General features: G+C 46.1%; 1 protein-coding gene and 1 long non-coding RNA gene across 5 annotated transcripts in view; one reads left to right on the top strand and one right to left on the bottom strand.

Annotated features, from left to right (window-relative positions):
• The window catches only part of LOC103882502, a 186387-nt gene that overhangs the window by 144146 nt on the left and 17209 nt on the right, over positions 1-25032 (bottom strand). The gene's annotated exons all lie outside the window — the stretch shown is intronic.
• Positions 110-8412, top strand: LOC116273861. Its single transcript, XR_004182368.1, has 3 exons — positions 110-163; positions 3631-3780; positions 8331-8412. It is a non-coding gene; the product is annotated as an uncharacterized LOC116273861 (long non-coding RNA).

Below are 25032 nucleotides of genomic sequence, written 5' to 3'. Positions count from 1 at the left end.
TAACCACTGTGATATTATGGAAATGATGATGTGTGACTTCTGAAGTGAGGTCATAAAAGGCATTGCAGTTTCTACCTTGATCTCTCCTGGATCATTCACTCAGGAGGAAGTTGGCTGCCATGTTGTGAGGACGCAGACGCAGCCCCATACAGACTCCCTCCTGGTGAGGAACTAAAGCCACCTGCCAACAGCCCACGAAGAACTAAAGCCTCTGCCCACAACCAGTGCTAATTTGCCAGTCTTGTGAGTGGGGCCCGTTGGAAACAGATCCTCCAGCCCCACGCAGGTGACTGCAGCCCGAGCTGACATCTTGACTGCAATTTCATGAAAGACCCCAGGTCAAATTCACCTAGTTAAATCACTCCTGCATCCCTGACTCACAGGAATTGTGAGATATTTATTATGTTGTAAGCCACTTAAAATGATTTTTTTAAAGCCAGGCTTGGTGGCACGTGCCTGTAGTCACGGCTACTCGGGAGGCTTGAGTCCAGGAGTTCAAGGCCAACCTGGGCAACATAGTTAAAAACAAAACAAGGCCAGGCACAGTGGCTCACACCTGTAATCTCAGCACTTTGGGAGGCCGAGGCGTGCGGATCAACTGAGGTCAGGAGTTCGAGACCAGCCTGGCTAACATGGTGAAACCCCATCTGTGCAAAAATACAAAAATTAGCCAGGCATGATGGCAGGTGCCTGTAATCCCAGCTACTCAGGAGGCTGAGGTGGGAGAATCACTTGAACCTCGGAGGTGGAGGTTTCAGTGAGCTGAGATCATGCCATTGCACTCCAGCCTGGGCAATTGAGTGAGACTCTGTCTCAAAAAAAAAAAAAAAACAAAAACCAAAAAACAGTTTTTTATTTTTTCTTTAAGTTTGGGAGAAATTTGTTATGTAGCTGTGGATAACTAATACAAGTTCTAATTCCAAAGTTCTAATGCTGATGAAGGTTTAACTGACTGTGGTCTTAAGAAAGTCACGGAAGCACTCTCTGGGATTCGGTTTCCTCTCCTGCTAAATAATAATCTAAGCTGATTTCTGAGTCACCCTTAAGGTGAATAATGAACCATGGCAGCTGGGTGCAGGGAAAGCTCTGTGTGAAGCTGAACTCCTGGCACACATAGGCAGGTTCTTGGCGAACCGGCACCATGTACCTGTCAGGATTTTAGGAACATTTCATTTGTGCATCCAATCTACCAACACATAAAGACCTAATGTAGGTAACAATAGCCCACGATCGTCACTGAGTTCCCTGCTCTGTGCCAAGATACCCCCGAAGTAGGGGGACCTCTGCTCATACCATTAGGTTCACCAGAAATGCCTTCCTTACCCCACAGCTACCACACCTATCCCTTACCCAAACCCATCTCACCTGCCTCTGAAGCTTCCTCAGGCAGCTCCAGCTTTCACTGCCCTCGGGACCACCCACAGCAGGAGAAGCCTTAGGTATTTTGGCAGAGGCGTGCTGGTCAATGTTTAACAATGTTTAATGTTTTCTCTGCAGAGAAAAGGCCTTTCTTGACTTCTGTGGTGTTAAATACGTCTGCCGTAGCTGGTTTAAAGCTACCAGCATTGCATCCCTAAGAGCAGAATTGGACAAAGATACGCACGATCAGTCTCCCGAGCCAATACCAGCTGCTGCAGCGCAGCCCTGCGCTTCTGACTCTTTCTTTCTCACTGTCCTCGTGATTCCTTTGAAATATCCCTGGAAGCTGCCCTCTCCGCATTCCCAGCATCTCTCCCTCAGCCCAGGCCTTCATCCCACCTGGACTGTTGCAAGAGCGTGTTTCACCTTCTGTCTGCCTCCAGATCCTCCTCACCCCCATCCTTCCTCCACACCACACAGCAGGAAGTTCCTATACCATCGCCTCAGGGCACCAGGCCCTTTGTCCTCAATCCTTCAAACCCATGGTTTTCAATGGGAAGGTCAAAGTTGTTGGATATACAAGCTCTTAAGGACAGACCCTTGTTTATATCTCATCGTCACACACACACACTTGACCCCAGGGGACTCATCTGATTCCTGTAGCCTAAATGCCTTCCCCAGTCTCTAATCCCACTCTTCCCTCTGGGCTCATGGGCACTATCCTCTTCCCTGCTAAGCATTCCTCCCCTCTCCCGCCCCTGCCCATCTCCACATTCCACTGGCGTTTTGCCGAGAGTTCACTCCCCATGGGGAAGCACCAGCGGTCCTGCGCAGCGCTGACCTTCTCTCCTCTCCCTGAGCCACAGGCTCCTTGAGGACAGGACTGTGTGGCAAGTCGCCCATTCTTCAGTGCCTGGCACAGTGTCCTGGCAGTGGGAGAGCCTTTTGGGATTTAGAGAGGGGGAGGGTAGTAAGGAGGTCAGTGGCGTGAGGCCGTGGGAATGGGGCAGGACCAGAGACTTCTCCCACCCTGACGCCTAGGATAAGGCTCCTGGCAGAGGGGAGTACAGGTTATGGAGGCAGGGGTGTGGAAAGAGGGGAGCAGGCAATGGAGTGGCTGAAGTTCCCGGGACGACCATGAATGCACCACCTATTTTCTCTGTCCCTCTCGCAGGACTGAATGTGCCACCCTCAATAGTTTGGTTCTATGTCTCTTACGTTGCTTTAAATTGGATAATTGTGGGCTCAATACAACCCTGGTGGTCACATGTTAAAGGCTCCGGGCCAGGCTCTGACCCCAAGGAACACTCAAACTGAAGCCACTGATCACATGGACAGTGTCTTAGATTTCAGGTGGCTTTCTTCAAATAATTGCAAAAAAATGCCCTTGGCATGTCAGCTCTGCTCCAATTATTAGGAGAACTGGGCAAGCCTCTTTGTTCTAGTTGGGTTTTCCATCTGAAAAAGACAGTTTGTAACCAGACGATCAGCTGTATCTTTGACACTATGACTCTAAGCCAATGCCCCTCTCTGTGGCTTAATTTCCTCACCTATGAAAGGGAGCTTATAACATCTGCCCACCTCAAAGGGCTGTTTAAGATCAAATGAGATCATGGACATAAAATTGTTGTTCTAAGCTGTAACTGTGAAATATGGGTTATTATTTGTGAAATTCAATTATTGTGTTATAAGTATTTTATAAACATTCCTGGGTAATTTAAGTAGATTGTAACATGATTGTAGGCATCACGGTGAATGCTAATTTAGGAGAAAAGCAAGAATACATTAAAGGCAGGTCCTCCTAAACAGGGACTTTCCCATGGCTGAGCCAACTCAGAAACCAGACATCTGTGGGGGGAGCTGTGGACAAGCATGGCAGGCCTGGCCTGAATCAATAGTTTACATGATTGTGTTTAATTCTCCAAGATTGACACAAAGGATTGGACATTTAAATCCAGGCATGCCTGTTCTACGGCTTGTGCTGAATGTTCAGTCAGCCTTTCAACAGATATGCTGCAGAGAATTAGAGTTACTCACAGCTGTTTGCCTTTCCCAGGTAGAGCATAACTAGGCCACTGTAATACTTAAAAGCCTCTTCTTTCCATCTTTGCTATTATTATTATTATTATTCAGCTCTACAAAAATAAGGTCAAGATCCAGAAGTAAGCCAGATCTCACTTTGATCTTTAAGATCATGGCCACACTCTGCCCAGCAGCCTTCATCCTCATGTCTCCAAGCACAATAAATGTCTAATTAGGAAATCTTTATAGCATCCTGGAGAATTGGTATACCTGGAGTGACTGAAGCCACAGGCAGCATGAGGAGTCCAAGTCATGCCATGGCCTTTGCCTGAAAATGATTGCCGACCTTCTCCAAGCTGCCAGTCGAGGAATGGCGTCCCCTGTAACTTCGCTTCAAAGGTAAGAGTGACATAGAGATAGACCAATCGGCAAAGGCGCTTTTGCAGGTGATATAGGACATGCAGTTTCTTTTTTTTTTTTTTTTTTTTTTTTTAGATTTGGAAAATTTTTATTAAGTGTTTTTTTTTTTTTTAATTTATTTATTATTATTATACTTTAAGTTGTAGGGTACATGTGCATAACGTGCAGGTTTGTTACATATGTATACTTGTGCCATGTTGGTCTGCTGCACCCATCAACTCGTCATTTACATCAGGTATAACTCCCAATGCAATCCCTCCCCCCTCCCCCCTCCCCCCTCCCCATGATAGGCCCCGGTGTGTGATGTTCCCCTTCCTGAGTCCAAGTGATCTCATTGTTCAGTTCCCACCTATGAGTGAGAACATGCGGTGTTTGGTTTTCTGTTCTTGTGATAGTTTGCTAAGAATGATGGTTTCCAGCTGCATCCAAGGACATGCAGTTTCTATTTGCCATTCTATTTGATGTTTAGAATCACAAGTTACATCCTGAGCAACTCACTTTTTCATTAGTGTACAATGCCGTGATCTATACAGGTGAACAGAAACAGACGGCCTATCCACAGGTTGCCATCTGTGTTGCAGTAACATCAAAACCCTGGTGACTGAGATAATGAGCAAGAAAGAACCACTTTCTCCTTTTCACCATCCCAAATGCAAGAGTTAGCCTAGGCTTCCTGTCCACTGACCACAGGTCAGGAACACCCTCTTTATATCTAGAAGGGAGCCCGCTGGAAAATAGGCATGAAAACAAAGCCCCCAGTGCTTCTGGGAAGGGATTAAATGGTATTATTATTAACAATAATATAGGCCGGGCATGATGGCTCACACCTGTAATGCCAGCACTTTGGGAGGCTGAGGTGGGTGGATCATGAGGTCAGGAGTTCAAGACCAGCCTGGTCAAGATAGTGAAACCCCCTCTCTACTAAAAATACAAAAATTAGCCAAGCACAGTGGCAGGAGCCTGTAATCCCAGCTACTCAGGAGGCTGAGGCAGGAGAATTGCTTGAACTCAGGGGACGGAGGTTGCAGTGAGCCGAGATGGTGCCACTGAACTCCAGCCTGGGCGACAGAGTGAGACTCTGTCTCAAAAAATAAAAATAAAAATAATAATAATATGTTGTCATTATTATTATTATTATTACTGTAAAGTCATTGATATTTGTAAATTAATTTATATAAAAAGTCCTTTTCTAACGATTGATAATCTGCTACTATAGCCACACTAATTGGTAAAACATTGAATTACTTCCATATCTATTAAACAGCCACCTGTTTACCCAAACCTCACTCCAGTACTCCTTCTTGTGTCACCCAGCTACCAAGGGTCACCTCTGGGAGCGCCCACTACACACACTTGTCCAAGATTCAGCAATCAAAGAGTTAACAGCTGGCTAAGCAGGGGCCCCAGGACCCATTGGCCAGTGCCATCGCCAGTGTCCACTCAGACTGGTGGGTGTCCACGCCACGCTGGTCATTCCAGGTTTCACCGCCTCCTCTCCCTGTCTGCACTGACAGGCTGAGGGCAGAACACCCTGCAGAGTTCCTCTGCGGCCCACATGCTGTTCTCCGGCTCTGCAGTGGCCTCAGTGTGTGCACACAAGTCGGACGGCCCCAGAACAGCCACAGGGCAGACGCCGAGTGCCCTTCTTTAGTTGTGAGGGAGGAGTGGGGAACCTCCTCAGTGACTAGCACTTAGATATGACCTCCTTCCCCTTGGCTGAGCCCCAAAGCCCCATGTTGGGTGCCTCTTAAAAACCAGAAATAATAACACCTAACAGCCATATGGGCAAGTATTTAACCTGCCGTCTGTATCAGTTTCCCTCTGTTCAATCCAATGGAGAGGGATAATGACCTATCTTAGGCTTAATTAACATCTGGGCCCTGCTGCTGGGAGATTCCCAAACCCAAGTCTCCCTGTAATTGCAAACCTTTATTTCTTTGGGCACTTTGATGACAGCCACATAATGGGAGCTGTGGCCCCAACCCCACCCACTGCCTCATACTTGCCAACTGCCAACCTCCCTCTCCACCTCCGCTGCCTCTCTCTGTTACTCTCCTGTCTACCCGCCCTCCCCCAGGACTGCTTACCCATAATCCCCTCTGCCTTGTGCCATTCTGCAATATGCAGAATCAGGAGACCAGGACTCCAGCCCCAGTTCTACCTGTTACTCTCCGCCACGGGAAACCCACACCTTTGGCCCAGCACTTTGTTTCCATACGGTAGGTTCTAAACACTTAGTGGTCGCTTTCCTTTCTACTCCATTTCACCCATTAACCCCCAGATCTCTCAAATCTGGAAACTGAGTTACTAATACTGCTCTCTGCCTGCCTCGTTGGGTGATTATGAACATCAGGAAAGAAAGCATCTGAGGGCATCCTTCAAAAGTTAAAAGGTACCACATACACAGAAGAGCAACCTCCTCAGAAGAAAGGCTTGGAGGCCAGACTATGTGGCTCACGCCTGTAATCCCAGTACTTTGGGAGGCCAAGGCAGGCAGATCACCTGAGGTCAGGAGTTCAAGACCAGCCTGGCCAACATGGCAAAACCCCATCTCTATTAAAAATACAAAAAAAATTAGCTGGTTGGTGGTGGGTGCCTGTAGTCCCACCTACTGAGGCAGGAGAATCTCTTGAACCCTGAAGGTGGAGGTTGCAGTGAGCCGAGATTGCACCACTGCACTCCAGCCTGGGCAGCAGAGCGAGCCTTCATCCCTCCCCCTGCAAAAAAGAAGAAGAAAAAGAAGAAGAAAGGCTTGGAGGGCTGGTGGGATCACTGGCTAGACACAGCCTCCCAGGGTGACAGTCCCTTGGCGAGACTACCAAGTCGAGAGTCTGGCCTTTCCTAATGCAGGTCTGAAGGAAATACTTGGTCTCCATCTTCAAGATGTTTTGGGGGAAGCAGGAATCCCAGGAAGCAATTAGAAAAGGAAACAGCAGGCTCAGCTGCTGTGTGGTTAGAATCTATCCCTGGCATGCTCCCTAATTCTAATTCTGCTGAGACCTAACCCAAGCCTGACCTCCAGGCTCCTCCAGGAGGACAGCAATGAAAATTCCTCACATTTGTACACTTTTCCGTAAAAGGTGGCTTAGCTGTATGATGTCCTTTGAATTGCACTATGTCGTAAGGTAGTATAATTAGCCCTATTTACAGTTGAGAGCATAGGACCTCAGAGAATCACACCACCCTGTGCAGTGTCACAGGAGAGCCTTGTAGGACGGGGGCGAGCCCAGCCTCTGAGTCTGAATCCTGCGCTTCTCCTCCAGCCGCTGGGTAGCCTCCAAGAAAGATGCAGCTTGCGGCCGGGCGCGGTGGCTCAAGCCTGTAATCCCAGCACTTTGGGAGGCCGAGGCGGGTGGATCACGAGGTCAGGAGATCGAGACTATCCTGGCTAACATGGTGAAACCCCGTCTCTACTAAAAATACAAAAAACTAGCCGGGCGTGGTGGCGGGCGCCTGTAGTCTCAGCTACTTGGGAGGCTGAGGCGGGAGAATGGCGTGAACCCGGGAGGCGGAGCTTGCAGTGAGCCGAGATCACGCCACTGCACTCCAGCCTGGGCGACAGAGCGAGACTCCGTCTCAAAAAAAAAAAAAAAAAAAAAGAAAGATGCAGCTTGCCTCCTTTGCTTTCTTTTGTCTTTCCTCCCTTCTTTTTGTTTCTTGGTAATGATATCTTTATTTCAACTATTAACAGATTTATTCCTAATGTTATCAGAAAATAATAATTATAATAAAATTACGCTGTATTCCATGAAAACCCATACCTGTAAATTTCCCAGATAATCCTGCTAGGTACCATAAGCCTTTCTAAAAACACCATTTTGAATCGAAATATCTCTAAAAACGCATTATGCAATCCTTTACTTTTTAATCAGGTTAGTTTATTGCAAATGTAACATGCTAATAAACAAAATAAAAATCCAAGCCAGGTGTGGTGGCTCATGCCTGTAATCCCAGCACTTTGGGAGGCTGTGGCAGGTGAATCACCTGAGGTCAGGAGTTCGAGACCAGCCTGACCAACATGGTGAAACCCCCTCTCTACTAAACATGCAAAAAATCAGCTGGGCATGGTGGCGGGTGCCTGTAATCCCAGCTACTCAGGAAGCTGAGGCAGGAGAATCTCTTGAACCTGGGAGGCAGAGCTTGCAGTGAGCCGAGATCGTGCCACTGCACTCCAGCCTGGGCGACAAGAGCGAAACTCCATCTCAAAAAAAAGCAAAAAAACAAAAATCCAGATATTACCATATATTATAAAGCAGGTAAACTTCTTGAGGATGGAAACCCAATATTTCCCCAGGACCCTCATAACCGAAGGCCAGACTTTGGACCAGAGTGGCCCCACCAAGCAACTGTAAAGGTCCACCTGCCCTGCCCACCCTCCAGGCCAGCATGAAGCATTAGCTAGTCCATAGAAGTGTTTCTGACAGCGGACAGTGGCTCCTCTGTCACGCATCTCAGTGGGGCCATGGCAGGGGGTGGATTCACTTAGAGGCTTCCTAGAGCGTGCAATGAGCACTCACACCTCTATGCAGGTCTCCCTGTCATCTGGAAAGCAGGTGTCTAGGCTCCCTGGCAAAAGGCAGCTGAGGCCTCCGGGAAAGAAGAGCACAGGCAGCTTCCCTAGGGCGGCTGGGTCTGACGAGGAAGTGGAGTGGGAGGCCTGTCATGGCAAAGTTTCTGATCTGCCCTGCACACCGGAGAAAACCAGACGACCCACTCTGCAGCTCACAGCGCAGACGGAGGAACGGTGCAACGGCTCACAGGAAGACAAGTCTCAGAAGAACTTTCCAAGAATCACAGCTGTCCTTCCAGGGGCTGGGCTGTCCCGGGAGAAAGAGAGATCTGCTCCTAAGGGCCGTAAGAACTGAGGGACCGCCCCTCCTCCCAATGAAAGACAGTCCAGCTCCAGTGTTCCTTATAGTCTCGAGCTCACGTGATTTTCAGCGTGTTTCTGAGAAGTGACTTGGGCTCTGGGCACCGACCTATATTTAAGCAGCCCCTGGGACCATGTGCAAGCTGAGTGATGAACACCGACACAAAGCATAAATAAATGATTTCCCCATGACCCTTCCAAAGCCTTCGTCCATATAAACCTGAGCCAGTGGTCATAAAATGAAGAGAGGACAGGAGAGTAGGTACTTTTACTGTTTCGGACAAGATTTGAATCTCCAGGCCTGGCATGGTGGCTCACAGCTGTAATCTCAGCACTTTGGGAGGCTGAGGCTGGAGGATTGTTGGAGCCAAAGAGTTTGAGACCAGCCTGGGCAACATAGTGAGACTTCCATTTCTACAAAAAATAAAAAATTAGCCAGCCATGATTGCACACACCTGTAGTCCCAGCTACTCAGGAGGCTGAGGCAGGAGGATCACTGGAGCTTAGGAGTTCAAGGCTGCAGTGAGCTATGATCACATCACTGTACTCCAGCCTGAGTGACAGAGCAAGACCCTTTCTAAAAAAAAAAAAAAAAAATGAATCTCCAGTGTACATGCAGACTTGGATGAGTAGGCCTGCCCCTCCACCTGTGGCAGAGTCTGCACACTTCTTCTCCAAGCCCATTTCTCCATTTCTCTTTCCTTCTGAGCACACAGCTAGACTACATTTCCCAGCTTCCCTTGCAGTGACATAAAGCCAGGAACTGAGTTCTGGCCAATGGAACGTGGGCAGAAGTTCTGTGTATCCCTTCTGGACCTGGACCATTAAAATGTTCTAAATGATAATACACATTCTCTGTCCACTGGAGGACACTCTTTGGCCAGATGCAGATGTCCCAGAGAGAATTCCAAGACCTTAGAATAGAGATAAACACATTTTTTCTGTAAAGAGCCAGATGTAAATCGATGTAAATATTTGAGGCTTCTGAGCTACACAGTCTTTGTTGCAACTGCTGTCAGAGTGCAAAACCAGCCATAAATACATAAGTAAATGAGTGTGACTGTGTTCTAGTAAAACTTCATTTACAAACAGCTGGCATGCCCAATTTGGCCCATGACTCTTACCCTAGGAGATGGTGGAGCCACAATGTAGGAGCCTGGGTCTCTGAATGAATGCCTGGCAACCGAGAGTATTCACACTGACTCTTGCATAAGTGAAAACTAATCTTTTATTATGTCAAGCCAGTAAGAGTATGAGATTTATTAAAGCAGCTGGTAATCTCTACCCTAGTTAATTATACTCACCATATTCCATTTTTTTTTTCTGATGGCCAAGTGCGCAGGTCAAGAAATGGACCAATGAGGAAGAAAACTTGAATGTTTTTCTGAAATGGCCTTTAAAAGTACAGGGCTGGAGAGAGGTTGCAGGTAGGAGATTTCCAAAAACACCTCCCCACCACCAAAAAAAAAGTTCTGGAGAATGACGCTTCCTCTAGAACCTTAGTCAGGCAGCTTTGTGACTCCAGGCAGAGCCTTTGAGGAGACCCACTTTGATGGTTAAAGAGAATGAGCATCTCCTCTGTGAAGCCCTTTGTAATCACCCCTTCCTCCCTCCCTTGGGTGGGTTGGCTGCCCCTCCACTAGTTTCCTTCAATACTTTACACATAAACTGACCACGCCTTTATGTTGGATTGGTCTTACACGCTTTGTCTTTTTCTGCTGAATTACAAGCTCCATAAAAGCAAGGACTACATCTCGTCTCCCTGCCCCCTACCTTATCCCTTAATCTTACCCCTTCCCCACACTCTCCCACCTCCCTCCAGAACCAGCACAGTGCTTGGCACACAGTAGATACCTTGGAAATGTGCCTTCAGTGAAGGAGAGAACAGAAATGAATGAATGAAGACACACGCAGGTTGACAAAATTGCCTAGGTTACAGGGAGGTGGCTATATCATGTATCATTTATCATCAAACTGGGACACCCTGAGAGTGAAAGGCAGCTCTCCTGTAATTATGTGAGAACATCAGGCATAAACCAGGACTGTGCTGAGCAAATGAATCCACAGTCATCACAGCAGTAGGCATCTTTGGACCATGGTCTCCAGCAATACAGAGCATTCCCAAAGGGAATCAGTGGTTTCGATTTGTATAATCACATTTAATATTAAAAACAAACAAAGAAGAAAACTCAGAGCACAATGGAAAGGAAAGGATGATTGATCTGAAGGGTGTTTTGGCAGAGATCTGGGAGGATCAGCATAGCCCTCTCATTGCGCTATGAGTTTTCACTGATCATTTCACACCAACGCCAAGCACAATAGGTTGAGTTGACAATACAGCTCATATCCACCCTAGAGCACAGTCCCAGGCATACCCACAGAAACATACACACACACACACACACACACCACCGTTCTAGCAGGATAAGAGGATTCCACATGTTCTTGTGTATACTCTCTCTGCATATGTCTCCAAGAAAAACCTCAGAACCTCCACATTTCTAGAAAATAATCAGTCTGAAGAATTACTTTAAGAAGATGTGTGTCCATTTCAGGGGCATCTAGGCATCTATTTGAGAGGTAAATGAAATCACAATTGCAAATATTTGTGGAAAGTTTTGGGCAGTTGTGCGTGTGTGTGCGCTTGAGTATAGAACACTAATCACATCAGTAACACTGATACGGGCTGATAATCAAATGCTGACTAAATGAATCCCATTATATGGAACAAATAAAAATGCAGCCAGAGAGCACAGGGCAGCTGCCGTGCTCTCCTGCCACAGCTGAGGGAGGAGACTGGGCTGGAGATGGCCATGCAGCCCATGTGGATATTGAGCATTTCGGATGGAAAGTTAGCCCACAATCTTTCCACATGAAGCCTGCCATTCAAATACCCACCTATTGCTTCCTACTCTTAATAGATTACTTCATTTTTTTCGGGTTTTCCCACCTTGGGCCATGAGATATGTTTCTGAAAATCTTCCTACCCGTGGGCACACTGGCAACGTGGGCGAGCCTCACTGAAGCTCAATCAGCCAGACTGTATTCTTTCCGTGTGAATACTCCAGCAGCAACCACTCCTTTCCTGTACCGCACTTTACAAGGCACCTACTGGTCCAACATTTAGATTTTGAGCCTAAATACCACCTGAGAGAGAGTTTGATTAGGTACTACCATCTCTATTTCACAGAAAGAATTGGTGCCAAAAGGAAGCCTGCCCAAGGTCAAAGAGTTAATATGTGGGAAAACCAGCACGGGAACTGGGTCTTAAGTGCCTTTCTCCTTAGCTGTACCTTACAGTCTCACCCACAGGAATATTTCTCCCCCGCTCCTCCGCCATCCAGCCCCCAATTCCATGTTTGTCAGGTAACGTTGGACACTTGCTAAGACCTGGAGCAGAGGAATGGAGTGGCAGATTTATCGTATATGACTGGAATCTGTTTTGATCTCATCATTGTGGACACCGCCAAAAGGATCTGACCAGCCATGGACTCTATAAATTTCCTTCATCTGCAACCACTGCTGCAGACATAAGAGAGGGAAAGCCTCATATACCTGGGTGTGTCTGTGCATCTCTTTCAGACAAGCAGCGTGGTTTGGTGCAGACACAAACAGTAGCACTGAATCACATGCTGGTCTTTCGAAGAGATGAGCTCCTCTACTGGAAATCAGGTGGTGAGCACCAGTGAGGGTTCCCCTAGGAATCAGAGCCACTGCGGGCAAGTCGACATACAAAGATGAAGGCAGGTTTCTCCACAGGGGAAGCCTTGGGGGAGGACAGACAGAAGCTGCGGGTAAGGAACTGCTGATGGTTTTGTAGATCTGTAAATGGTACCTGGGAATCATTGGCAAGCCCTGAACTGGAACACAGAACTGAGAGAGTGCTGATGTAGGACCCAGCGTCCCTACCCACCCTCCCTCCTTGAACTCATGTGACCTTGGAAACTTCATCTTCTCTTTCTCTGGGCAGGAGTTCAGCTGCAAGATTGGAACCCTTAGGAATGTGGCTTACGTTGTTAGGAGAACATCTACAAAGTGATTAAAAGTACTCCCTGCACTGAAATATTTGCTACTGCCCACTCTGGCCTCCTCCCATCATGGTGCCTAAAAATAGCCTTAATATTTGGCCTTTTAGATCTCAAAGACTTTTAATATTCAGGAGTCCCCTACTAAACTGTCAGGTCCATGGAAAGGTCATTTAGGCGAGTGTCTGGGATATTCACTGTAGACTGAGGAACAATAGCTTGAGGTGGCAAAAGTGGAGACTTTACCAGCGTGAGAACAGGGAGAGACCTGAGATTCACACACATACAACTGACTGGTGTCCCCAGGGCAGTGGGGCTCCCTGCATTGTTGCTGAGTGTCTGAAAGGGGCAGTGTGGCATCTTAGAAAGAGACTGGGGAAAACAAAACCTGGGTTCTAATCCTGGCTCTGTTGTAAGCTTCCTGTGGCACACACATAAGTCCTCTCCCCTCTCTGGGCCTCAGTTTCCCTATCTGTAAAATGAAAGGATTGTAACCAAGGGGTGATGAGGTTGTGTCTGGCTCTCAGGATGAAAGAGGGTACAAGATTTTGAAGTGAGCTGGTGAGTCATGATTGGCTGATCCTGGAGCAGAGGGTAGGGAGACTCCCCAATCATCAGCCAAGACCCAACTGTTTTAGAGAAGGAATCCAGGGTGGGGGTGAGTCCTGGAGCAGGAGGAGCCTGCTGCAGGACAGACAGGGAAGCATTCCCAGACCAACAACTCACTCTTCTTCCCAGACTTCCTCAAGTGGGTCTCGGTCTCCCTTGCCAGAAGCCGCAAACACCCGGCTGCCAGATGCCCTCGTGGCCTTCGATCAGATGCTTAGGTTCTGCCAAGTTTCCTTGGACAGCACCTGGGTTGCCTCCATACTAACTTATCCCCACCATAAAGGATTCAGGGAAAAGAGTGTAGGACTTGGAGTCAGGGGACTGTGAGTTCTGGTCCCAACTTGCTGAGTAATCTTAGGCAAGTGATTGCACTTCTCTGAGCCCTAACTTGGCCCTTGGATTCAGTGCCAGTTCCCGTTTCAGGACCCACCATGGCCTCTAAGTTTTGAGGTAATGAAAGGGATATCTACCAGGTGGTTCCTGGCTTGGCCAAGGGAATGTCACTTCCAAACCAGACGTTGGTGAAGGTCCAGGAACGTAGGTCCCGAAGACTAGCTCTGTCCTCAGAGCCCGAGACAGTTTCTAGCCCATAGTCAGAGGCTTCTTCTGTTTTGTCCTGCTAGGGAAAGGGGGAAGGGAGAAACACTCTTGACCTTAACCTTGGCTTCTTTACGTCACAATAGTGAAAGTCTTGCTATTGTCTGACACAAGGCACCCACTTTACCTGTTAGGATCCAGGGGATAGAGAGTGGAAGTGACTTGACTGACTCACACACTGAGGAAGTCCAGGGCACTCCAGGCCTGGACCCGTATCTCCCTGGCTTTCTGCCACACCGTCACATTGTTTGAGTCTTCACTGGGCACAATTTAGGGAGATTTGGGCAGTTAATTTGGGGCTGGGATGAGCAGGGATAAGACTCCAATTCCACTCAAAGTCGACTCCAAATAAACCATCCTTCTCCAAACCAGAACCACCCCTCCCTAGAAGGTCAGGGACATTCTAAGGAAATTCTTGGGAATTAAATATACCTCATGGAGACTTGAGGAATTGAATGATTTCCAATCTTCCCTCCTCACCAAACATATATCCTTGAAACCTTGGTTCCTACTTCTGGACAGTGACCTTGAGCTTGATTAGACCTGTTCTCCTCTCCTGGAGTGGAATCACTCCTTTACCCCTTCCTTTGCATTTCCTGAGTACCTACTAGGTGCCAGACCCTGTGTTAAGTGTGGTAAATCAGAGCTGCCTGAGACATATGCTTGTCCTTGAAGAATTCAGCCAACCAGGAAGGACACAGATGATTCATAACAATGATACAATTGCAAGAGCTTCTCCATGCACAAAATAGACCCACTCTTCTAGGATGGGGTCTCACCACACCAGATCCCAAGGGTGGGGGCAAAAGAGGACGAAGTTCCCCTGGGGGCTGCCACCCCACCCACCAGCAGCGTTCTCCCCAGGAAGACAGATGCCCGGCCTTCTCACCCCCAGCGTCATGCATCCAGTACATATTCATTCACACTTGGTCTGGGGAATGGGAGGGTTGGTGAACAACATCAGAAATAGTTCTCATCAAGCATCTACCGTGTATGAAATGAGGGAATACAAACAAGGGGGAAAGTAAGGGGAAATCCAAATGCCAGTTTCTGCCATCCCAAAGCTAACAATTTATTTATATGCCATAAAAACTGGAGGCCTAGGCTGGGCGCAGTGGCTCACGCCTATAATTCCAGTACTTTGGGAGGCCAAGGTGGGCAGATCACTTGAGATCAGGAGATCGAGACCAGCCTGGCCAACACAGCGAAACCTCACCTCTACTAAAAATTTAAAAACATAGCTGGGCATGGTGGTACACACCTGTAATCCCAGCTACTTAGAGGTTCAGGCAGGAGAATCACTTGAACCCTGGAGGCAGAGGTTGCAGTGAGTGAAGATCACACCACTGCACTCCAGACTGGGCAACAGAGAAAGACTGTGTCTCAAAAAATAATAATAATAAAATAACTGGAAGCCTATTACACGCGCATCAGTCTAGGAGTTTGGACCCATGGGTGTTGGTCCCTGAGCATGCCCTGGAATTGCAGGATTGGTGCTGGCTGATGCCTATGTGTTTGGTTTGATTTTCCCTTAAAGCCTGGGCTATCTTTTCTTTCAGGCAATATAAGATCTCAGCTAGGTTTGTGGAAAGGAGAAATTCAGGTGGGGAGCTGGGCCATAGGGGAATGAGGTGTGAAATGGAGAAACGGGATGGGCTAGAGATGAAGAGGAGGGGAGAAGAGGAGGCCTTCAGAAGTGTCACTCCCTACGGGGGTTAGAAACAAGGTCCTTTTCTGCTACCACTGAGCAGCTCAAGAAAGAGGAAGGAAGGAGTGGCAAGTTCCAGGGCCATCTTCTCACCATTCAAACCACCAAGACGATGGTTAGTCAAGGCTGCTCCAATCGGGTCACAAGAGCTTTGGAGCCAGCAGTGGAGGTTTGGTCTAGGGGACACTGGGCCTACGCACAGGGATGAGCCAGAAGGAACAGAAACGGCCCTGGCTACTGGTAAAGCCAGATCCAGGTGTGGCTGCTGTAGTTTGGATGTGTGTTCCCCCAAATTTCATCTTGAAATTTGATCCCAGTGTTCGAAGTGGGGCCTAATGGGAGATATTGGGTCATGGAGGTGGATCCCTTATGAATAGATTAATGCTCTCCCTATGGGGAGATGGAGGCAATGAGTGAGTTCTCGCTCACTCACATGACAGCAGGTTGTTCAAAAGAGCCTGGCACTGCCCTTCTCCCCTTCTCTTACTTCCTTCCTCTTGCCATGTGATTTCTGCTCCAGTTCACCTCCTGCCATGAGTGGAAGCAGCCTGAGGCCCCACCAGAGCAGAAGCTGGCACCATGCTTCTTGTACAGCCTGAAGAACCTTAAGCCAAATAAACCTCTTTTCTTTATAAATCACCCAGCCTCGCTGGGCATGGTGGCTCATGCGTGTAATCCCAGCACTTTGGGAGGCCAAGGCGGGTGGATCACTTGAGGTCAGGAGTTCAAGACCAGCCTGACCAACATGGTGAAACCCCGTCTCTACTTAAAAAAAAATACAAAATTAGCTGGGCGAGGTGGAGGATGCCTGTATTCCCAGCTACTTGGGAGGCTGAGGCAGGAAAATCACTTGAACCTGGGAGGTGGAGGTTGCGGTGAGCCAAGATCATGCTATTGCACTCGAGCCTGGGCAACAAGAGTGAAACTTTGTCTCTGAATAAATAAATAAATAAATATAAATAAATTGGGGGCACCCAAGATGGCCAAATAGGAACAGCTCCAGCCTCCAGCTCCCAGCCTGAGTGACACAGAAGATGGGTGATTTCTGCATTTTCAAGGTACCAGGTTCATCTCACTGGGGTGTGTCTGACAGTCGGTGCTTGTCAGCAGGTGCAGCCCAACCAGCGAGAGCTGAAGCAGGGCGAGGCATCGCCTCACCTGGGAAGCACAAGGGGGAAGGGAATTCCTTTTCCTAGCCAAGAGAAACTGAGACACACAACACCTGGAAAATCGTGTAACTCCCACCCTAATACTGTGCTTTACCAAGGGTCTTAGCAAACGGCACACCAGGAGATTATATCCCACACCTGGCCAGGAGGGTCCCACGCCCACAGAGCCTCCCTCATTGCCAGCACAGCAGTCTGAGATCTAACTGCAAGGTGGCAGCCAGGCTCGGGGAGGGGCGCCCGCCATTGCTGAGGCTTAAGTAGGTAAACAAAGCCACCAGGAAGCTCAAATTGGGTGGAGCCCACTGCAGCTCAAGGAGGCCTGCCTGCCTCTGTAGACTCCACCTCTGGGGACAGGGCATAGCTAAACAAAAAGCAGCAGAAACCTCTGCAGATGCAAATGTCCCTGTCTGACAGCTTTGAAGACAGCAGTGGTTCTCCCAGCACGGAGGCTGAGATCTGAGAATGGACAGACTGCCTGCTCAAGTGGGTCCCTGACCCCTGAGTAGCCTAACTGGGAGACATCCCCCACTAGGTGCAGACCAACACCTCACACCTCACACCTCACACGGCTGGGTACACCTCTGAGATGAAGCTTCCAGAGCAAGAATCAGACAGCAACACTCACTGTTCAGCAATATTCTATCTTCTGCAGCTTCCACTGCTGATACCCAGGCAAACAGGGTCTGGAGTGGACCTCAAGCAAACTCCAACAGACCTGCAGCTGAGGGTCCTGTCTGTTAGAAGGAAAACTAACAAACAGAAAGGACACCCACACCAAAACCCCATCAGTATGTCACCATCATCAAAGACCAAAGGCAGATAAAACCACAAAGATGGGGAAAAAGCAGTGCAGAAAAGCTGGAAATTCAAAAAATCAGAGCGCATCTCACCCTCCAAAGGAACACAGCTTATCGCCAGCAACGGAACAAAGCTGGATGGAGAATGACTTCGATGAGTTGAGAGAAGAAGGCTTCAGTCGATCAAACTTCTCAGAGCTAAAGGAGGAACTATGTACCCAGTGCAAAGAAACTAAAACCCTTGAAAAAAGAATGGAAGAATGGATAACTACAATAATCAATGCAGAGAAGACCATAAACGAACTGATAGAGATGAAAACCATGACACGAGAACCATGTGACAAATGCACAAGCTTCAGTAACCGAATCGATCAACTGGAAGAAAGAGTATCAGTGATTGAAGATCAAATGAGTGAAGTGAAGCAAGAATAGAAATGTAGAGAAAAAAGAGTAAAAAGAAATGAACAAAGCCTCTAAGAAATATGGGATTATGTGAAAAGACCAAATCTACGTCGGATTGGTGTGCCTGAAAGTGACGGGGAAAATGGAACCAAGTTGGAAAACACTCTGCAGGATATCATCCAGGAGAACTTCCCTAATCTAGTAAGGCAGGCCAACATTCAAATTCAAGAAACACAGAGAATGCCACAAAGATACTCCTTGAGAAGAGCAACTCCAAGACACATAATTGTCAGATTCACCAAAGTTGAAATGAAGGAAAAAATGTTAAGGGCAGCCAGAGAGAAAGGTCGGGTTACCCACAAAGGGAAGCCCATCAGACTAACAGCGGATCTCTCAGCAGAAACTCTACAAGCCAGAAGAGAGTGGGGGCCAATATGTAACATTCTTAAAGAAAAGAATTTTCAACCCAGAATTTCATATCCAGGCAAATTAAGTTTCATAAGTGAAGGAGAAATAAAATTCTTTACAGACAAGCAAATGCTTAGAGATTTTGTCACCACCAGGCCTGCCCTACAAGAGACCCTGAAGGAAGCACTCAACATGGAAAGGAACAACCGGTACCAGCCATTGCAAAAACATGCCAAAATGTAAAGACCATCAATGCTAGGAAGAAACGGCATCAACTAACGAGCAAAATAACCAGCTAATATCATAATGACAGGATCGAGTTCACATATAACAATATTAACCTTAAATGTAAATAGACTAAATGGTCCAATTAAAAGACACAGACTCGCAAATTGGATAAAGAGTCAGACCCATCAGTTTGCTATATTCAGGAGACCCATCTCATATGCAGAGACACACATAGGCTCAAAATAAAGGGATGGAGGAAGATCTACCAAGCAAATGGAAAACAAAAAAAAGCAGGGGTTGCAATCCTAGTCTCTGACAAAACAGACTTTAAACCATCAAAGATCAAAAGAGACAAAGAAGGCCATTACATAATGGTAAAGGGATCAATTCATCAGGAAGAGCTAACTATCCTAAATATATATGCACCCAATACAGGAGCACCCAGATTCATAAAGCACATCCTTAGAGACTTACAAAGAGACTTAGACTCCCATACAATAATAATGGGAGACTTTAACACCCCACTGTCAACATTAGATCAACGAGACAGAAAGTTAACAAGGATATCCAGGAATTGAACTCAACTCTGCACCAAGCGGACCTAATAGACATCTACAGAACTCTCCACCCCAAATCAACAGAATATACATTCTTCTCAGCACCACATTGCACTTATTCCAAAATTGACCACATAGTTGGAAGTAAAGCACTCCTCAGCAAATGTAAAAGAACAGAAGTTATAACAAACTGTCTCTCAGCCTGCAGTGCAATTAAACTACAACTCAGGACTAAGAAACTCAATCAAAACCACTCAACTACATGGAAACTGAACAACCTGCTCCTGAATGACTACTGGGTACATAACAAAATGAAGGCAGAAATAAAGATGTTCTTTGAAACCAATGAGAACCAAGATACAACATACCAGAATCTCTGGGACACATTTAAAGCAGTGTGTAGAGGGAAATTTATAGCACTAAATGCCCACAAGAGAAAGCAGGAAAGATCTAAAATTGACACCCTAACATCACAATTAAAAGAACTAGAGAAGCAAGAGCACACACATTCAAAAGCTAGCAGAAGGCAAGAAATCACTAAGATCAGAGCAGAACTGAAGGAGATAGAGAGACACAAAAAATCCTCCAAAAAATCAATGAATCCAGGAGCTGGTTTTTTGAAAAGATCAACAAAATTGATAGACCACTAGCAAAACTAATAAAGAAGAAAAGAGAGAAGAATCAAATAGATGCAATAAAAAATGATAAAGGGGATATCACCACCGACCCCACAGAAATACAAACTACCATCAGAGAATACTATAAACACCTCTACGCAAATAAACTAGAAAACCTAGAAGAAATGGATAATTTCCTGGACACTTACACTCTCCCAAGACTAAACCAGGAATAAGTTGAATCCCTGAATAGACCAATAGCAGGCTCTGAAATTGAGGCAATACTTAATAGCCTACCAATCAAAAAAAGTCCAGGACCAGACAGATTCACAGCCGAATTCTACCAGAGGTACAAGGAGGAGCTGGTACCATTCCTTCTGAAACCATTCCAATCAACAGAAAAAGAGGGAATCCTCCCTAACTCATTTTATGAGGCCAACATCATCCTGATACCAAAGCCTGGCAGAGACACAACAAAAAAAGAGAATTTTAGACTAATATACCTGGTGAACATCAATGCAAAAATCCTCAATAAAATACTGGCAAACCGAATCCAGCAGCACATCAAAACGCTTATCCACCATGATCAAGTGGGCTTCATTCCTGGGATGCAAGGCTGGTTCAACATATGCGAATCAATAAACGTAATCCAGCATATAAACAGAACCAAAGACAAAAACCACATGATTATCTCAATAGATGCAGAAAAGGGCTTTGACAAAATTCAACAGCCCTTCGTGCTAAAAACTCTCTCTAGATTCGGTATTGATGGAACATATCTCAAAATAATAAGACCTATTTATGACAAACCCACAGCCAATATCATACTGAATGGGCAAAAACTGGAAGCATTCCCTTTGAAAACTGACATAAGACAGGGATGCCCTCTCTCACCACTCCTATTCAACATAGTGTTGGAAGTTCTGGCTAGGGCAATCAGGCAAGAGAAAGAAATCAAGGGTATTCAGTTAGGAAAAGAAGAAGTCAAATTGTCCCTGTTTGCATATGACATGATTGTAAATTTAGAAAACCCCATTGTCTCAGCCCAAAATCTCCTTCAGCTGATAAGGAACTTTAGCAGACTCTCAGGATACAAAATCAATGTGCAAAAATCACAAGCATTCTTATACACCAGTAACAGAGAAACAGAGAACCAAATCATGAATGAACTCCCATTCACAATTGCTTCAAAGAGAATAAAATACCTAGGAATCCAGCTTACAAGGGATGTAAAGGACCTCTTCAAGGAGAACTACAAACCACTGTTCAGTGAAATAAAAGAGGACACAAACAAATGGAAGGACATACCATGCTCATGGATAGGAAGAATCAATATCGTGAAAATGGCCATACTGCCCAAGGTAATTTATAGATTCAATGCCATCCCCATTAAGCTACCAATGACTTTCTTCACAGAATTGGAAAAAAAACTGCTCTAAAGTTCACATGGAACCAAAAAAGACCCTGTATTGCCAAGACAATCCTAAGCAAAAAGAATAAAGCTGGAGGCATCATGCTACCTGACTTCAAACTATACTACAAGGCTACAGTAACCAAAACAGCATGGTACTGGTACCAAAACAGAGATATAGACCAATGGAACAGAACAGAGCCCTCAGAAATAATACTACACATCTACAGCCATCTGATCTTTGACAAACCTGACAAAAACAAGAAATGGGGAAAGGATTCCCTATTTAATAAATGGTGCTGGGAAAATTGGGTAGCCATAAGTAGAAAGCTGAAACTGGATCCTTTCCTTACTCCTTATATGAAAATTAATTCAAGATGGATTAGAGACTTAAATGTTAGAACTAAAACTATAAAAACCCCAGAAGAAAACCCAGGCAATACCCTTCAGGACATAGGCATGGGCAAGGACTTCATGTCTAAAACACCAAAAGCAACGGCAACAAAAGTCAAAATTGACAAATGGGACCTAATTAAACTAAAGAGCTTCTGCACAGCAGAAGAAACTACCATCAGAGTGAACAGGCAACCTACAGAATGGGAGAAAATTTTTGCAATCTACTCATCTGACAAAGGGCTAATATCCAGAACCTACAAAGAACTCAAACAAATTTACAAGAAAAAAACAAACAACCCCATCAAAAAGTGGGCAAAGGATATGAACAAACACTTCTCAAAAGAAGACATTCATACAGCCAACACACACATGAAAAAATGCTCATCATCACTCACCATCAGAGAAATGCAAATCAAAACCACAATGAGATACCATCTCACACCAGTTAGAATGGCAATCATTAAAAAGTCAGGAAACAACAGGTGCTGGAGAGGATGTGGAGAAATAGGAACACTTTTACACTGTTGGTGGGACTGTAAACTAGTTCAACCATTGTGGAAAACAGTGTGCCGATTCCTCAAGGATCTAAAACTGAAATACCATTTGACCCAGCCATCCCATTACTGGGTATATACCCAAAGGATTATAAATCATGCTGCTATGAAGACACATGCACACGTATGTTTATTGCAGCACTATTCACAATAGCAAAGACTTGGAATCAACCCAAATGTCCATCAGTGACAGACTGGATTAAGAAAATGTGGCACATATACACCATGGAATACTATGCAGCCATAAAAAAGGATGAGTTCATGTCCTTTGTAGGGACATGGAGGCAGCTGGAAACCATCATTCTCAGCAAACTATCGCAAGAACAGAAAACCAAAAACCACATGTTCTCACTCATAGGTGGGAATTGAACAATGAGATCACCTGGACACAGGAAGGGGAACATCACACACCGGGTCCTATTGTGGGGAGGGGGGAAGGAGGAGGGATAGCATTAGGAAATATACTTAATGTAAATGATGAGTTAATGGGTGCAGCACACCAACATGGCACATGTATACATATGTAACAAACCTGCACATTGTGCACATGTACCCTAGAACTTAAAGTATAATAAAAATAATAATAATGTTTGGATAATAATGGTTAAATAAATAAATAAATAAATAACCCAGCCTCGGGTATTCCTTTATAGCAATATTAAATGGACTAAGACAGTGGCCATGTGCAACAAGCCTGGAGCAGACAGTGCAGAGCGCCCTGGGCCGAGCACCCTCCTGGCTGCCTGGAGCCCTGAGTAGTTTCCCATGTGTCAGTCATGGCTCCTACCCCAGCAGTCCCTGCACATTTCTAGCTCTGTCATGCATCACTCACCAGCAGATGCTGGACTACTGATGCATACCACACAGAGGAAAGAGTTCTACTTATTAAATTACTAAATTCTGTTAGAAAAGACAGCAACTTGCTCCTAATAGAATTTGCATGTTTCTCATAATCCTTGGCAACTCCAGTGAGATTTTTAAATCTCCAATGTGGTGCCAGGGGTAGATTCTACCAACCAGTGGTTTCTCTCTTCACAGGCAGAACCCTCAAAAACAGTTCTGTCCCCTGGGAAAGCATTGTGCTTTCTTAGTGTAACAGAGCCTTTTAAATTTGTTTAAAATCTGTTCTGCTGACTGTGGGGCAGCGAGAGGTGTTTCTTTAGGGAAACCATGTATGTGCACACACACGTGTGTGTGGAGGGGGTTCTCTGAAGCTGTAATAGTTGGGAAGGTATGAAACACTACTGTTTATTTTATGCCATTTTATTCCTCCCACCTTCCTGCTCACATATGCAACAAATGGTAGAAGTGAACCTGGGATGTTTGTGCTGTGAGAAGTGGATGAATGCCTCCTCCCCGACTCACACTGCCTCCCCTGGGCGACTGCACGCCGCCGGAAGCCACTCTGTTTCTCATGCAGTCAACACTGCATTGTTGAACATGGAGCATGACCTAGGCTGGGAAAGAATGTGGAAAGTGTCTCACTGCATTTAAAGTACCATCAGGTTAAGTCATGAAGAAACAAGAGCCTCACTTTGCAAGAAGGAAAAGCTAAATTTGATGAGTAAACCAGACTTCAGGTGTTTTCTGGAAGGTGTATTTTAGCTAATGACTTAGCTTTGCTTTTGTTGCTCCATTCTTTTCCCTCTGAGCTCCAAGAGCAAAGTAGTTTTAGGGTCTTTCTTTTATTTTCATTCAAAACATCTCTTCTTACTCTAGTGATATCATCCCTGGAAGACTGAGAAGCAAGAAGAGGTGAATCACGTGTCACCTTCGCATCTCTTCTAGAATTACATCAGTCAGAGCTCCGGGCTGCAGTGGGGATTGATGCCAAAAAGCAGAGGGGAGGAAGGAGAGATGGGGAGGGCACAGACGGAGGAGGAAGGGAGCTGGCTCTTTCCAGCCTGCTTATTTTCTTCTTCCTCCTCCTCAGCCTTCAAGCCCCCCTTCCTATTTATAAATCACGTAAGAGGAAATGTCAGACTTTAAAGAGATGGCTGCTTTATATTTATTGATGGTGTTGGTTTCAATGCCATTTGCCTGAACTTTTGGACCAATCACCACATGCCTATCAGTCACAGATGAAAGCCAACACTGGTATTCTCACAGGACACTGACACTAGATAAGAATGAAGATGCACAGACCCTGCCTGCCTCCCAAGTATTAGCCATATTATCTTCACTCTGTCTCACCTCTTCATTGGTTTCAAACAGCAGAGGAACTTGGCTATGCATGGGAATAATTTCAAATGTGAAATATAGTCACACAGGCTAGCGATGGCCCACACAGCCCTCTGCTTATCAGGTGAGCGCACTGGTGTGGAAGGGCTGGGATGGGTGGGTGGGGTGAGACTGGACTTTCCTGACCTCTCTCTAGCTGGGGTTTTTTAATGTCATTCAATGATGTGTATCTGAGGTATCAGGGAGAGGGATCGGGGCTCACAACCAAGCCAAAATACAATAGATTCAAAGGCCTGGACCTTGTCTAATGCCCTTAAGAAGAGACTGAATTTTTTTTTTTTGTAATGTTTGTAATGTTTTCCACTCAGCCGGGTGCAGTGGCTGACGCCTGTAATCCCAGCACTTTGGGAGGCTGAGGTGGGCAGATCATCTGAGGTCGGGAGTTCGAGACCAGCCTGACCAACATGGAGAAACCCAGTCTCTACTAAAAATACAAGATTAGCCAGGCATGGTGGCGCATGCCTGTAACCCCAGCTACAGGAGAATTGCTTGAACCCAGGAGGTGGAGGTTACGGTGAGCTGAGATCGCGCCACCAAACTCCAGCCTGGGTGACAAGAGCAAAACTCTGTCTCAAAAAGAAAAAAAAAAGATATATATATATATTTTTTTTCCACTCGCCCCCTTTGCTTTTCTTTCTTAAA

Source organism: Papio anubis, chromosome 2 (genome assembly GCF_008728515.1).
Source record: "Papio anubis isolate 15944 chromosome 2, Panubis1.0, whole genome shotgun sequence".
NCBI lineage: Eukaryota > Metazoa > Chordata > Mammalia > Primates > Cercopithecidae > Papio > Papio anubis.
The sequence above is the reverse complement of the archived record's forward strand: the minus strand, read 5'-3'. Positions and strand labels throughout refer to the sequence as shown.